Source organism: Lichenostomus cassidix, chromosome 6, assembly GCF_008360975.1.
Source record: "Lichenostomus cassidix isolate B80296 chromosome 6, HeHo_3.0, whole genome shotgun sequence".
NCBI lineage: Eukaryota > Metazoa > Chordata > Aves > Passeriformes > Meliphagidae > Lichenostomus > Lichenostomus cassidix.
Window position 1 is genome coordinate 25,756,904 of NC_139487.1, and position 13,718 is coordinate 25,770,621.

General features: G+C 38.4%; 1 long non-coding RNA gene across 6 annotated transcripts in view; it reads left to right on the top strand.

The window, feature by feature from the left end:
- The window catches only part of LOC146435507 (uncharacterized), a 241,431-nt gene that overhangs the window by 117,296 nt on the left and 110,417 nt on the right, over positions 1-13,718 (top strand). For 5 of the 6 annotated variants that reach the window (XR_014852977.1, XR_014852976.1, XR_014852979.1 and 2 more), the window contains exon 5: positions 3,968-4,272. This is a non-coding gene — a long non-coding RNA (uncharacterized LOC146435507). Of the gene's footprint in view, positions 1-3,967; positions 4,273-5,342; positions 5,631-13,718 lie in introns of those variants that run through there. The other variant, XR_014852978.1, reaches the window with a different exon arrangement.

A 13,718-nucleotide genomic window follows, 5' to 3' on the forward strand; every position in this document is an offset into this window, starting at 1 on the left:
CAATTTTTAAAACTGATCTTCCACAATAATGTGTTTATTCACAAATATGCAGTATTGTTAGGCTGCTTTCTCAATTAAGAATGCCCAGGATGAATTTTAAAGCAATCAGGAATACAAGGATGACTTTAATAGCATCAAGTATGCTGGATAACCTGGAGCTTATCTCAGCAAATGGCAGGGAAAGTGTTAACACTCTCCTATGCACTGAGCAAGAAAAGACCTCAGCTGTACCCAGTGGTTGCTGAGATTGTCAGCCCAGCAGTCATGGTAACTTGGACAATATTTGCCATATAGTAAGAAGAAACTCTCCCAACAGAAAGAATTGTAACTATGTAAATGTGAATCTTTGGGTTGATTAGAAGAAGTGAGAAAAAACATTTCCTGAAGTTCTTTCATAATTTGTTTCAGAGGTGATCATAGCTGCATTAAGCCTTTCTGAATTCTGTCTTTGCCACTTTGCTGAGAGGTAGCTGGTCGGTTGGTTTGTTTGTTTGCTTGTTTGATAAGACTCCTGGAAATGCCAAAGTAGAAGAAGCTTTCAGATGTGAGCATAATTGAATTTCTGTATGGAAAGTGCCTTGACTCTCCTTTAATTCTGCTTTAACTTCCTCAGACTGGAATTCCAGGTCTTGGTAGAGAAAGTGACCTCATATTCTCTGTCTTGTCCTGTTATCTGCTTTGTCTGATACCATACTGGCCTGTGAGGAAAAATGGAAGGAACTGGATTTTAGCCCAAAGAAAAGACAACTGAGACACACAGCAGGCTTTAAATATTTTAAAAGTTTCTGCAAGAAGGAAGAGGAACAAACTGTTCTCTTCAAGTTGTGAGACAAAAAGTAATATGCTTAAACTGGAACAAAAGCAGATTTAGGAGGAGCTTTGTAGAAAGAATGCTCCAGTGACAAAGATAATTAAGGACTAGAATAGATTGCATATAGAGGCTGGGGAAGCTTACTCACTGGAGGTTTTTAGAGTGGTTACAGAACCATCTGTCAGAAATGCTTTAGTTGATTTGGGGCGGGTGGATGCACCAAATGATCCATTTGAGTCTTTCTTACTCCATCCTAGGATTTAGGAATAATAGCCTGAAGAAAGGGGAAAGACTACGCCAAGTATCCACAGCAGGGTGAATGTCATATTCCAGTGTTGAAAATACAGCTGTAATAACAAATTTTGTCACAGGCTACGCAGCTCAAGTCATGCAGGTCAAGTATTCTCTGCTACCTTCCCATCAGGCATTTGCTGATTGCTGGATCATTGGCTTTAAAGTAATAAGGGATTTTTTTGGAGTATTTGTTGGAGAGATGTGTGTGGGTTTGATTTACAATAAAGTATTGTCAATTTGAAAAGGATTGCAATTATGAACATTTGTATTAAATTGAGGAATAGGATAGAAATTCTCAGATCATACAGTTTCTTTTGCTTTATATTTTGTGACTTTCAAGTAATAAAATTACCTGATGGCATAGGGGGTTAATCAAGTTTGCTCTTCCTGTAAGCAGCAAACTATTTTTTAACTGGAAGTGAAGGGGTTAGTTAGTCTGTAATATCTGCATAAGTCAGACAGTGTTAATTAAAAAAGTTAATTTATTTCATTCACTAGCAAATATTCTGCCTCCAGGAATTATCCTTTCTGTGAAAACCATTCTGACTGTTTTCTATTGTCTATTAGCATGATGTTTTGAGGATATTTTCTGTAGGAATGCTCAGACTTAGAGCTGTGCCCACCTGCAATGATATAACTAGCAAAGCAAATTGCATTATCCTCCCAGTAAGCATTTTAGTTCTTTATTATTTTAACCTGAGTTTTTGTAAATCAGCCAGAGCAATCAGTTTTAATGACTCCTCTAAGAGAAAAACAAACAACAATGGAAAAGCTCTGCTTTTTAAGTTTAATCCAGAAAAAAATAACAGAAGAGGTACTGCATTTTCCCCTCATCAGAACCTCTGAAAGAGAACCAATTTTTATTGTTTGTCCTTTTCTGGAGGTTGTGAGATTCCTGAGCATATGAACAGTAAAGCTGAGAAGTTGTTTTTCAGTGTTTGCTGTGAACAGCAGTAATTCAGCAATCTGCTCAAAGGACTGCACCAACAGTAGGGAACAACATGGCTGTGGTCCAAAATAATCTGATTCTGGTCATTACATATTTAGTGATCCCCAAATAAGTTTGCATCAATTAAGGGCTCAGTTTGTTTTCACTGAAACCCAGTGCATGGCTTCTCAGCTTAATTCAACTGAGCCATCCCTTCTGCTAACCACCAATACAAAAATGTATTTCTCTGGGATGCTTTGGTTTTTAAAGGAGAGAAAATTTGGAAAATCTTTAAGGACTGAGTATAAACCAAGATAACGAACTCACTTCTTTCTGACTGCCAGACATCTGCTCCTTCCAGTTGTGGGGAATTTCCTCAACAGTAGCGTCAAGAGCCTGAAAAAGGAATGGCAAAACCAAGGAATTGTTCAGACCTGCTAGGATTCTCTCTTTTCTCAGCAGACAGAATTTTAGTGAATTTTTAAGATTATAAGTTATAACCATAGAATCATAAAATAGTTGAGATTGGAAGGTATATCTGGAGGTAATCATCCAAGTCTTATAGATGTTCTAAAAGTAATGGGTTATAGTTCTGCATTTTAAATCTGGTAGCTTATTTAATTGTTGGCTGACTATAAGACAGTATCTTGGACACTTAAGGCCAGGAGCCCTGTTTTTAGGGAGAGGCAGGAAAAGTACATTAAAATGTCAGCCTAAAAGCTGGAAATAAGAGAACAGAATGAGAAAGGACATGGTTTAAGGACATGATTCCACCTGAGAAGTAAAAAGCCCTAGGGAAAACGGACTTACTCTTTCCAACTATACCAGTTGCGCTAATAATATAGTACCTCCTCCTATAAGCAGTGGCTTGCCTGTGTCCTGACAGCAGTTGTGTTACAACACTACTGCCTCAAAGACAGGGTTTTTAACCTTGCACTGAGGCAATGATTTTCCTGTTGAACAGCCTTACTCAGTAATTGCAGTGTGTAGTGTTGTTACACAGCAGCAGAAACAAGCTTGAAGCTCATTTCCTTTCAGACTTCACTCTCCCTGCTTCCCTAAGCCTTCTCTCCTGTCACCACACTCCAAGCAGCTCTCCATCACTAGAGAGGCAGCACTTCTGCAGGTGGTTCTAATGTGTGCATGTGTTTATTGTTAAGCTGTCACCTGCCAAATAAAGTCTGATGACCAAAGCATGCCTGCCTTGCTCTCACTGGTGGCACTGGTTTGAATCTGTTTTGTGTCCACTTATGGATCTTTACGCAACCTGGAGGAACAGCAGTGGTTGGGCAGAGGTGATAAGCAGCTGAATGAAAAGGCTTTCTTTCCAGGGGCATCTTACTAAACATTTTTAAAGAAAAGCATTTGCTCCTAAATATTCAGAGTCTGCACTCAATCACAGTTGCTATATGAAATCTGTATTCTCTACCAATACTGTATTTTATATAATTCTGGAACAATTCCACTAATGGTGAACCAAAGCAGATTTCAATGTTATAAACCATGAGCAGACTGGTTATGGAGGATACTATTTTTTTTTTCCTAAACAGTTGTTTAGTTAAGATATAAAGATGGCAAATGCAATAAAATCTTGAGTGCTAATAATTAGCTATTTGGTTAAGTTTCCTTCCCATCATACATCTCTGGATGAGCCTGCCATTAGCAAGGAGTAAAGTACCAGTCCACAAAAAATGCTGGGCTCTTCAGTATCTGTACTTTATTTGTAGTGATTACCAATACATGTCTATTAAAGGAGTTGTATTGTTTTAATTAAAGTCATCACAAATTAATTAAATTATTTAGAAATTTAAAGAACCTCTAAGTTAAAAACAAATGTGGGAAAAGATACAGAAAAATTTATTTATATTGAACAGTTTCTTCTGTATCATGGTGCTCAGTGTGTATTTTATTTATTTATATGTTATGTTCTTCAGAAAGGAAACGTCTGTGAGATGAGAGACTCCTTGGAAAGGAAGGGACACTCTTGTGCTCTCTGAGCTACTGAACATGCTGTTGGGAGCTTCCAGAGCCCCAGGGGCACACAGGCAGGGGAGCCCAGCAACAGGAGCACGTGTGGCACAGTGCAGAGTGCTGAGAAGGAACAGGACAGACAAGATAAAAGTTCAGTGTGTCAGAGAGACTTCTCCTGGTGCATCGAGGGGACTGTAGAGTCAGCTAAAACCCAGAAACTGAGTCAGAATTAAACCAAACCTAAGAGGATTTATTCACCAAAACTACGGTAAGATCTTCATTTCTAAGTGCTCTTATGCTTATTGTTTGTTTTTAATTTTTAAAGTTTGCCTTCTATTTGTACTAGAAAATAACTCGTGTTTGCTCTTGAAAGACTTCTGTATATTTCTAGTGGGTTTAGGATGCTTTAGTGATTAGATTTGGACTTTCACTGTGTGGTGTTGTGCACTTTGTCTTGTTCTGTGGAAGTTTGTCAGTTTTTTCCAATAACTCTTTCACCCTCCATGGAACAACAAGTAGACTTGGCATCTGCTGTGTGCACAGCAGCAACTTCTGCTGAAGTGGTAAGTACAGTTCTAGTGAAATCATGCAAGGAGTGCTGGTGAATTAGAATATTAATTTTCTTTTTTCGCCACTGGTTGGTAGTCAGATTTTGTTGTCCTTATATAATGTTGGGAATTACCACCTTTTCTTAATTATACTGCCATGTTTCTGTGTTGCAGTAAGAGAATCAGACATTTTCTTCTTTAATATATTTGCTTTTTTATTTTTTACAACTTTTAAAATCACATCTATGATTGAATTGTGGAGGAGCTTATTTCCACACCATTTAAGATGTAGAACCACTATACTATTTTATACTGGATTAAAAGCCTGGGTTTCCTATAAACAAATCCATTAATTGCCCAGTTTTTGATATCTTTATATTCTTAAATCGGACCTGGGAAATTTGCTATGTCTTTGAATGGCGAATGCAACCTCAGAAAGATCATGTAAAAAAAGCAGTTATCTCAGATGAGCAATAAATTCTCACCTACCTCAATAAAAGCTACTGGCCAAATACCATAATTACAGCAAAGGTGAGTTTGCTGTAATTATGTTTTGCTGCAAAACTGATTGTTAGTCATCTCCAATTTCTATTTGGTTTCATCTTTAAAAGATAGGAACCTGCTCTGTTCAACTGCCTTATTTTAAGGGTGCTTGATCCGCAAAATTGCATAGTGAAATGCACGTACAAACTATTGAAGGGATTGAAAAGAAAACCTGATTTTAAGAAATGCTTTTGTTTATACTGTCCTGGAGCCCATTTAGATCCAATTTACACTCTGCTTACTTCAGATTTTATGGAGCTTTTACTTTCATGACTAGGAACAGCATCTGTCAAAATCCACATCATAGAACGAGGCCTGTGGAGGCACTTTGACACGTTCCAATGGATATGTGTAAAAAGAGGAGAGTCTCCACAGTATAACTTGAGATCAGCTAGACAGCTTCCCACTATTAAAGCTGTCATGCCACTACCCATAAAGGGATCCAGTGTTTCCCTCAAACCTCTGTCTTTTTGAAGACTTCCCTTATTGTTCCATTGGATGTTCCCTATTTAAATGGCCTCAGGATAAAAGATGTTTCCAGATGACTCTATGAACGTCTATTTTATTATTCTACATGTAAAAACATTAAAAAAATCTTGGCTCTAGCCCAGTCATAATATCTTTTTTTTGGCAAACTACTTATAATAGAGAAGATACTTGTTCTTTAGTAGTGAGATCAGCATTATGTCAGCATATGCATTAATTTCACTAGATTTCTTACCTGGCCTATGAAATATATATAGTTTAACATAAAATATGGGATGTAGCAGAACATAAAAAAATGTTGTGATGGAAACAAAAAGTTTGTCATCGTGAAGACTGACAAATAGAATTAATTAATCAGTGTGTCGTATTTGGACTAAATGTTGTTCATGAACATTTAACTGATAGTTTAGGCTTTGTGGTTTTGCAAATCCACAGCTTCAAACTAACAGGTAAGCACACCCAGAGTGGTCTCAGTGGTGTGAATACACCCTCGGAACCAACATGCTTACTGTCCCTATTCTCTCATATAGTACCTACTGGTTGAGATTTGAAAGGTTGATACATTTAAATGGAAAGTCTTTCTTGTGAGAACTGTCTAACCTAGTCCTCAGGAGGACTAGAAAAGACTAGAAGGCTACTCAGCATGAGCTTGAAGTTGATTATGACAGATATTGGCATTCTGTCTAAAAGCCTGTTTGAAGTGAAACATTTCAACTGCAGTAAACTGAAATCTGTCATTGTTACCTGAGCACGTGTAATAGTCTCTAGGCAGTCTTTAGAGCAAAATGGTTTTGTTGCAGAAGGCATGGTTTCCTGAAAGCCAAGTCTTTTACTGTAAAAGACTGGACAATCCAAACAGTAGTGGAAAATACAATCCAGCCTCTCTTAGACTGCTAAGTAGCAGCTTACATTTAAACTAGGGTTCTTGAATGGGAAACTATTTACAGATCTTCTTTTTCATTCAGTCTGTCTTGAATTAGCTATTCAGCAACCATAGGTGGGGATGGGTGGTGGTCACAACTGGGATGCCCTGGAAAAACTACTTTCCTCCTTTGAGATAGACTTGTAGGCATGGTGCTTACAGATCCATACTGGGGATTTGAAGGCTTGGATATGAGGGATATGAGAACCATCAGACACAGAGAATGTTTGCAGTATCTGCAATGTTAAACCCCATAAGAAGCATGGATGTAGAGCTCTATTAGGTGGGCATGACTGAACTTCTCATGGTGGCATCTGCAGCATAAAACAAATAATGCATCTTGTCATCAAGCTGGCAGCCTTGACACCCATGAGACAGCACCTCACAGAGCATGCATGTGGCTCTTTGCTCACTGCCTGAGCAGATGGGAATTTTGATTGCACGTAATATGGATGGATTCTTCAGCATGAGTCAATATATAATTGGTAGTATTTCAAGCAAGATCACTTGCTTGATAGACCAGATCTCTTCTCCAGACTGTGCAACCAGAGAGGAATTATGGTTTTCTGTTAGTAGGGACAAATGTAAATACTTTGCACATCTGTCTAAGATTTTTCAGGGGAAAAAGAATTGGAAAACTTGAGATAAGATTATTTTTCACTTTCTGTTAATATGACAAAACCATGATCTATTGGTATTTATATTTTATCTCGCTATTTAAAACACTATTTTTTTCATATTTTTTGCCTTCCAACAAATCACCTGCAGTAGTTGTTAATTGTGAAGCAGCTCAATGTTAATAATTAGAGCAGAGAGAAAGAGGTAAATTCACAGGTCCTATTGCCTGGTCAAAACAGTGTATGCTTTAAATATATCTTGGGTTTAAATTTATTGAGAAATGATGGATTGTGGCGAAAATACAAGGCCAGAGAGAGAGACCTTAGGAATATTCTGTTCTGTGGAGGAGATATGCACACATCAGGTGTGGCAGACTGCTCCTATTACCTCATGTGATTTTTGTGTCCATTTGTGGTTTTTAATTTTACTATGGTAAAATGGGAAGGTGCAGCTAATCAGAGGTGTTCAAAACCTATTTTACCTGAACAAAGAATAAGTTTCTAACCCTGTACCCTACACAAAAAACACCTGTCTTCCCCTAGTATCAACCTTCTGTAGCTTTCTCTTTTTCTTCTTTTTTCAATTCTGTCAAGTAGAGGGACTAATGTATGGAGTCCAGTGCCTTTTCCAGTTATGTGGTAGATAGGATCTGTCTTTGAGTGAGTGAATTGACAGGGAAAACTGACAGCTGTGGAAGAGGCAGGAAAGAGGAGTGTGTTGGGAACTGGGTGTCTATATCCCTATGATCAGAGTGTACCAAGAACTCACTGCAGTCTGATGATTTTAACATCATCCACTCTTCTTCCTGAAGTATTTCTGTGGTAGTGCGTCCCTGCTATTTGAGAGCAGAGTTCTTCTAAATCTAAAGTACATTTAAATTTTTCAAGATTCCCCTCCTCTACCTTTTCTCCCTCTCAGCCAAAAGTTCAACAGAGCTGTGACTTAACAGCCTGGCAGCAGCACATTCCTGTCCTGTACAACCGCCATGTGTCTGTCCCATCCTTTTGCCACTATCAAGAAATCCTTTCAAGAGCTCAGCCCTGTATTTTTGTGTGTGAAATTACTCCAAACTAGGACCTAATCTCCTGTCCCACTGCCCTCTGGTGTCTGTTCTACTTTGCTAAAAGATAATATCTGTTCACCCCAACTGGGGTCTCTGGTGTCACATTTCTAGCCCTCAGAATCTCAGAGAATTTGAGCATTAGCTTCCAGCTCAGAAAAGAGCAGTGAGGAGAAGGGAACACTTCCCATGGGATCCTGGGGCTGGTGCTGCTGGTCTCCAATATATCATGGGCAGCAGGATGACAGCCAGGGCCTTGCTGAGTCCAGAGCTTCTTCTGGATCTATTCATCAGACATCCCTCATGCTTCCATCCTTCCTATTTCTTTTCTGGTAAGAAGAAAAGAAAATGCAGAGTAAAAAAGGAGGTCACAAATCAGGAATGCAACTGAATGAAGATAGGGTTAAAGTAGAGGGGGGAAAAAGAAGAAACTAGAGTTCTTAATATTTTCTTCATGCTATAGGGCAAGGCATGGATCAGTCCTTGTGTTATCCTGACTAATTTGTCTTCCTTTAAAATACAGCCCTTTTATAGAGATAAGCTTGCTTAATCAGAATGTTCTTTGATGAAAATATACCTAGCTAAAGTGCTAGTTCAGTGAGCATTTTCTTGACAGTGCCATTGTTTGAAAAAAGCTGTTTTGGTCTGTAGTACAGAAAAGGTGGAGTGCCCTGTGGAGATTTTCCCTGTTAGTATGCTAGGCGGTTGCTTATTTCTCTATTCAATAATCCCTGAGCTGAACTCCTAGATTTACCATAGACAAATAGAAATATTCACAATACATGTAAATAAGCTTTTGGTTGTGAATAGGATTTGTTTGCTAGCTGTTGATCACTCTCTTTCTTTACTGTTCTTTATGCTATTGTTTTCAAAATCAGTGTCATGTAAAGTTAGAAAATAAGTATTTTGAATGGATTCTTCACAATATGACACCACTTAAAGGCTGGATGTTGTCAGAGGGAGATACTTAATCAGAGCTTAATCAACAAACTGGAAGAATCAAAATTAGTTGATGATCAAAACAAAATATAAATGTATTTCCTAATTTATTAGAGTGGCTTGGGAGGTTCTGTAAATTAAAGGATTTTGCTCAGCGGGAATGAAAATCAACTTTTCTTCCTATTTTCCATCCAGAAATAACGTTTAGTAGTAGTTCAACAATCTCTGCTCCTGAGGAAAGTAGGAAGGAGATAAAAGGAATAAAAATGGCTCATAGAAAATACCTGATAATATAAAGAGTGCTACTTTGTATGTGTGAATTTAATCAGGACTGGGGTGGAGGCAGGACAGTGGGGCATTTCTTGCAGTGAAACATTTTTTTGCCATGTATTTTCTTGCCTATCACAGAAAAAATAATCTGTTGACACTTTATAGTATATTTTTTAAAAGGAGGAACAGTAGTGGGGAGGTTTGGGGAGAAAAGCTCTCTGTCCAGAGGTGTTCTCCTTCACCCTACATCTCCCTCCCACTGTGTCCCATGGGTGGCACTTGTCACAGTAGGTCACTTAATCCTGTCAGAAAGGATAGCCCTTGTGCATTGCAAGTGTGTGACACAAGGAGGGACACTGGCCATCCTGGTGGATGGAATGTCTCTGGCAGGTGTGCAGTGTCTCAGAGACAACTTTTCCAAACCAAAATATTTTGATTCTGGGCCAATGCATTTCAGATTTCAACCTAAATTTTTTTAATATTTCTACATTTGTCCAGAAAAAGCAGTTTTGTTTGATAGGCTGGTTTTAGGTCTGCAAGGGCTAAAAGTATAAAGTGTACAGCAGATATGTATATCAGACAGGTGATGCAGAGGGAATGTAACATATTGGATCAACAGAGCAACACATCTGAAGTGTTTCTGCATTTCTACTGCAGTTATGTTCATCTGTTTGTCAGTGCCTATGGGAGGAGAGACATTGACATATAAAATCTGCACCAAGTGAATTGGCATTGACCTTAATATAAGTTAAACAATCCTTTAATTATTTTTAAGTCATTTTTAAGCAACTTCTACTTCCCAGTTACTGCTGCCGCCAGAGGAAGCATGAGAAGCCCACCAGAATGTGGATGCCTCAAAACAATCTCAGCTCAGGCAATTGAGAAGGCCATTTGAAATGATGACGTTAGAGTAACCCTGACTGGTGCTATTCACAAAGACCTGCTTGTATCTTACTGAAGTGCAGTGAAGATCCAGGCATCAGAATTTGTAGTCAGATAAAAGTCACAGGGAAAGACTTCAGGGAATATTTTGTCATTAGAGAATTACAGAGTAGTATTTTCTCTGGGAAAAGTAATTGTAGGCATATTTACAAATAACTTATTTCCATATTTACTGGGTTAGAGGGTATTATTGGAGACCTTCCCCCTTCCAATTATATTTGATATAAAATAATTATTTTTCTTTTAAGAATACGTCCAGTAAAATGAATATAAAAATGCTGTCAAGCACGCAATTGTAGTGGTGTAGGATCAAAAGCTGGGAAGTTAAAAACATGGCATATTTAGAGAGGCATCTAATTACTGAGCCCTGAAGTTGAATTTGGCTGCACATTGCACTCTTAACAATAATAGAAGAAAGGGAGAAAGAAAATAGAATTTGTCAAACTAAAGTTTGTGCATCTCAGAAATGATGAGCAAATACAGCATGCATGCAGGGAAACTGGCTTTTCTCCTCTAATGGTAGGGCAGCTTCTCATGCAAATTCTCAGACTAATTCTCTGCTTTCCATATCTCAGTGGTGTATGATGACAGACACACCTGCAATTCAGCAGCCCAGTAAAAGGAGTGATATTCAGAACTGTGTCATTTTTCAAGGTGCAAGCAATGACTGCAGTACAGCATCTGCTGCTGGGTCTACTGCACAACATGGCACATTGCAAAGTTAATCAGCTAGCCTGCTACTTGAAAAAAATTGCCAGGAACATTGTTACATAGAAAAGTTTAAAGCAGGATAAATCGTTTGCAAATATATTACATGGCAAAAATAAGAATGATCTATTAAATGAGGAAAAAAATCCACTGATGTCACATCAGAATACCCAGCAACTTTGGAATATTAGTATTCTTGTCGGTTCAGCAGCCTCCAATTAAGTATGCACCATATGTGATAATATAAATATTCTCAAAAATTCACTAGGCATAATTATTTTTTGGGAGAAAGACATAGTGTTAAGTATATTTTAGATTTTCTCTTTTCTCTTTGCATCCCACCCTCTTTGCTCTAAATGGTTTTCTTCTAAATGCCTAAATCTGGATTTCCTGGCAACATGGAAGTTTTATAAATTATCTGCCTCTGCCTAGCAACTGTAGCAACATTTCAGGGACAGTTAATGATTTACAACAACTCGAAGTATTGGAAAGAAAACCTCACATGCCAGAGTGGCTCTTACACTATCCTTGAGAGAACTCATTTGCAGGGAAAGCTGCACCACTGAGAATCTTTTCTAGAACTCAGATCACTCTTTCTGTTGACAGCTCAATGTTCTAGTGTGAAAAAAGGGCAACACTTGACACCACATTGGCCCTTTATTGAAGTTTCAGCTTTGAGGTCTACTGCTACAGTATTTGCAGATCAGTCACACAAAGAAAGTGGGTTTTTAAAAATAAATTTATATACAAAGTTGCATATAACCACCTTAACCAAGTATATTTAGTTTTATTAGTTTTAAATGCCATAGTAACCATCGTTGGTTTATGGTTATCCAAGTACAAGGAAGTGAAGCAGACCTATTCTCCTATCACTTTATCTTCCTCAATTGCAAAAGAGCAATGCATGAGGAGGTGCAAACATATAAGCAAATGGGACAAGGCAATGACAGGAATGGGGGCTCTAATGCAGTTGGAGGCTGCATGTTTGATGTTTCTTTTTCCTCTTTGCTGCTGCTAGTGCTGTGCTTTCTGTCACTTACTGGTTTTCTTCTAGGGCAGCCTCTGTTTGAGTCCCAGCCTCAGAGTGCCACATAAAGAAACAGTTCGCTCAAAGGGTACCTAAGTGGAATGCATAAGGTTGAGAGCAGCTGAATTAAGATAATTTGAAATTAGGAAGCTCTTACACAAATAGATCTAATCAACAAGTCTCTCCTGAGCAGAGGGTGGAATGCTGAATTATAGGAGGCAGAAAAATGTACATTTTAATGGCATTAAGTAGGATATGGGGTGAGACGCTTGAATTTCTCTCCTACAGTCTTTGTCTCCAGAGTGGGAGTGGCTTAAGGGCATGTGAAGTTCGTATCTACTGATGGACAGTGGTTGTACCATAGAACATCAGTCAGGGACTAGAACACACCTGGGACAGAAGCTGAGCAAATGCAGAAAGCAAGAACAAAAATGCAAAGTCCAAACTAATTATGTGACTTCAAACAGCAAAAAATTTAACATAGAGCAGTTGTGTAACAGCAGCCAAAGGATAATCAGCAGGATGACAAAATCCTGCAGTATGATTGTGTCAAGAGCTTTGGAAAGGTAAGCCATGGTATTCTCAGTAAGATGCAGAAATCAAGAATTGTGATGACTAAGATAAGGCTGAGTGCAACAGGACCTTGCACAGACATATCCCACACACTTTGGCTCTTTTCATTACCATTGCTTTTTTAGTAACACTAAATTCAGCCACAGATGTTTAAAAACTGTGATTTGAGATTCTGTGCTAGGCAGAGAAAAAGGAAAAAAGGAGCTGTATCAGCCTTGTCTTTCTCTTTTAGCTTTCATGCAGCATTCATAGGGAAGCCTCTTGAAAAAGAATCAGAGTTCAGTGAAAATACACCGTAAAAAGGCCTTTGATGAATCCTGGAGCTACCCTGTTGCTTTACCCCAGCTAAAAATACATGCTATTAAAAGGAAAGTAATCATGATTGTATTCTGATGGCATCTTCTTACAAAAAAGTGCCATATGTCTATGTCCTATCTAAGAAAACAGCTGACCTCCCAAGCCTGCCAGTAGGTAAATAATTTGTCTGGGTTGAGCAGCAACTCTCTGAGACAGTGGAATTTTCTTGTAGCGCTGTGCTTCAGAAACACAGAATAAAGGGCAAGGGTTTCATGAGATTCCATTTGGTAGTGCTTGGAAAATAGTGTTTATGTGTTGATAGGTGAAGCCAGTTGTAGAATTATGGAGGCTGCAGGATGGTATTTCTGCCACAGTTTTTCTCATGGTATGAGTTTAAGTAAATCCAGCAATGTTATTAGAGCTTACAAACTGGAAGCCTACACACAAAGTTGCAAAATGATTTAGAAAATAAAGTATCCAGTTGTTTAAATCTGCAAACAATATCTAATTTTAAGTTTTATGACTACGATTGAATTCGGTTCAAGCATAACAAAGATTTTCAGTAGTCATTTCTGCAGTCAAAGAACTAGTGTCCTACCAGATCCCCCATCCTGGAGAAGGAATCAGCTAAAACTGAGGAGAGTGTGGGACAGGTCTTGCTCTCTGTGAGGAGTAATCTCTTAATGCTCCAAAGTGCTTGCTTCAAATCCTCTGACCTACAAAATGAGGTTGCTGTTGTTGTATTTCTTACCTTGTCATCTCAAATGTTACTCCTGGCTAT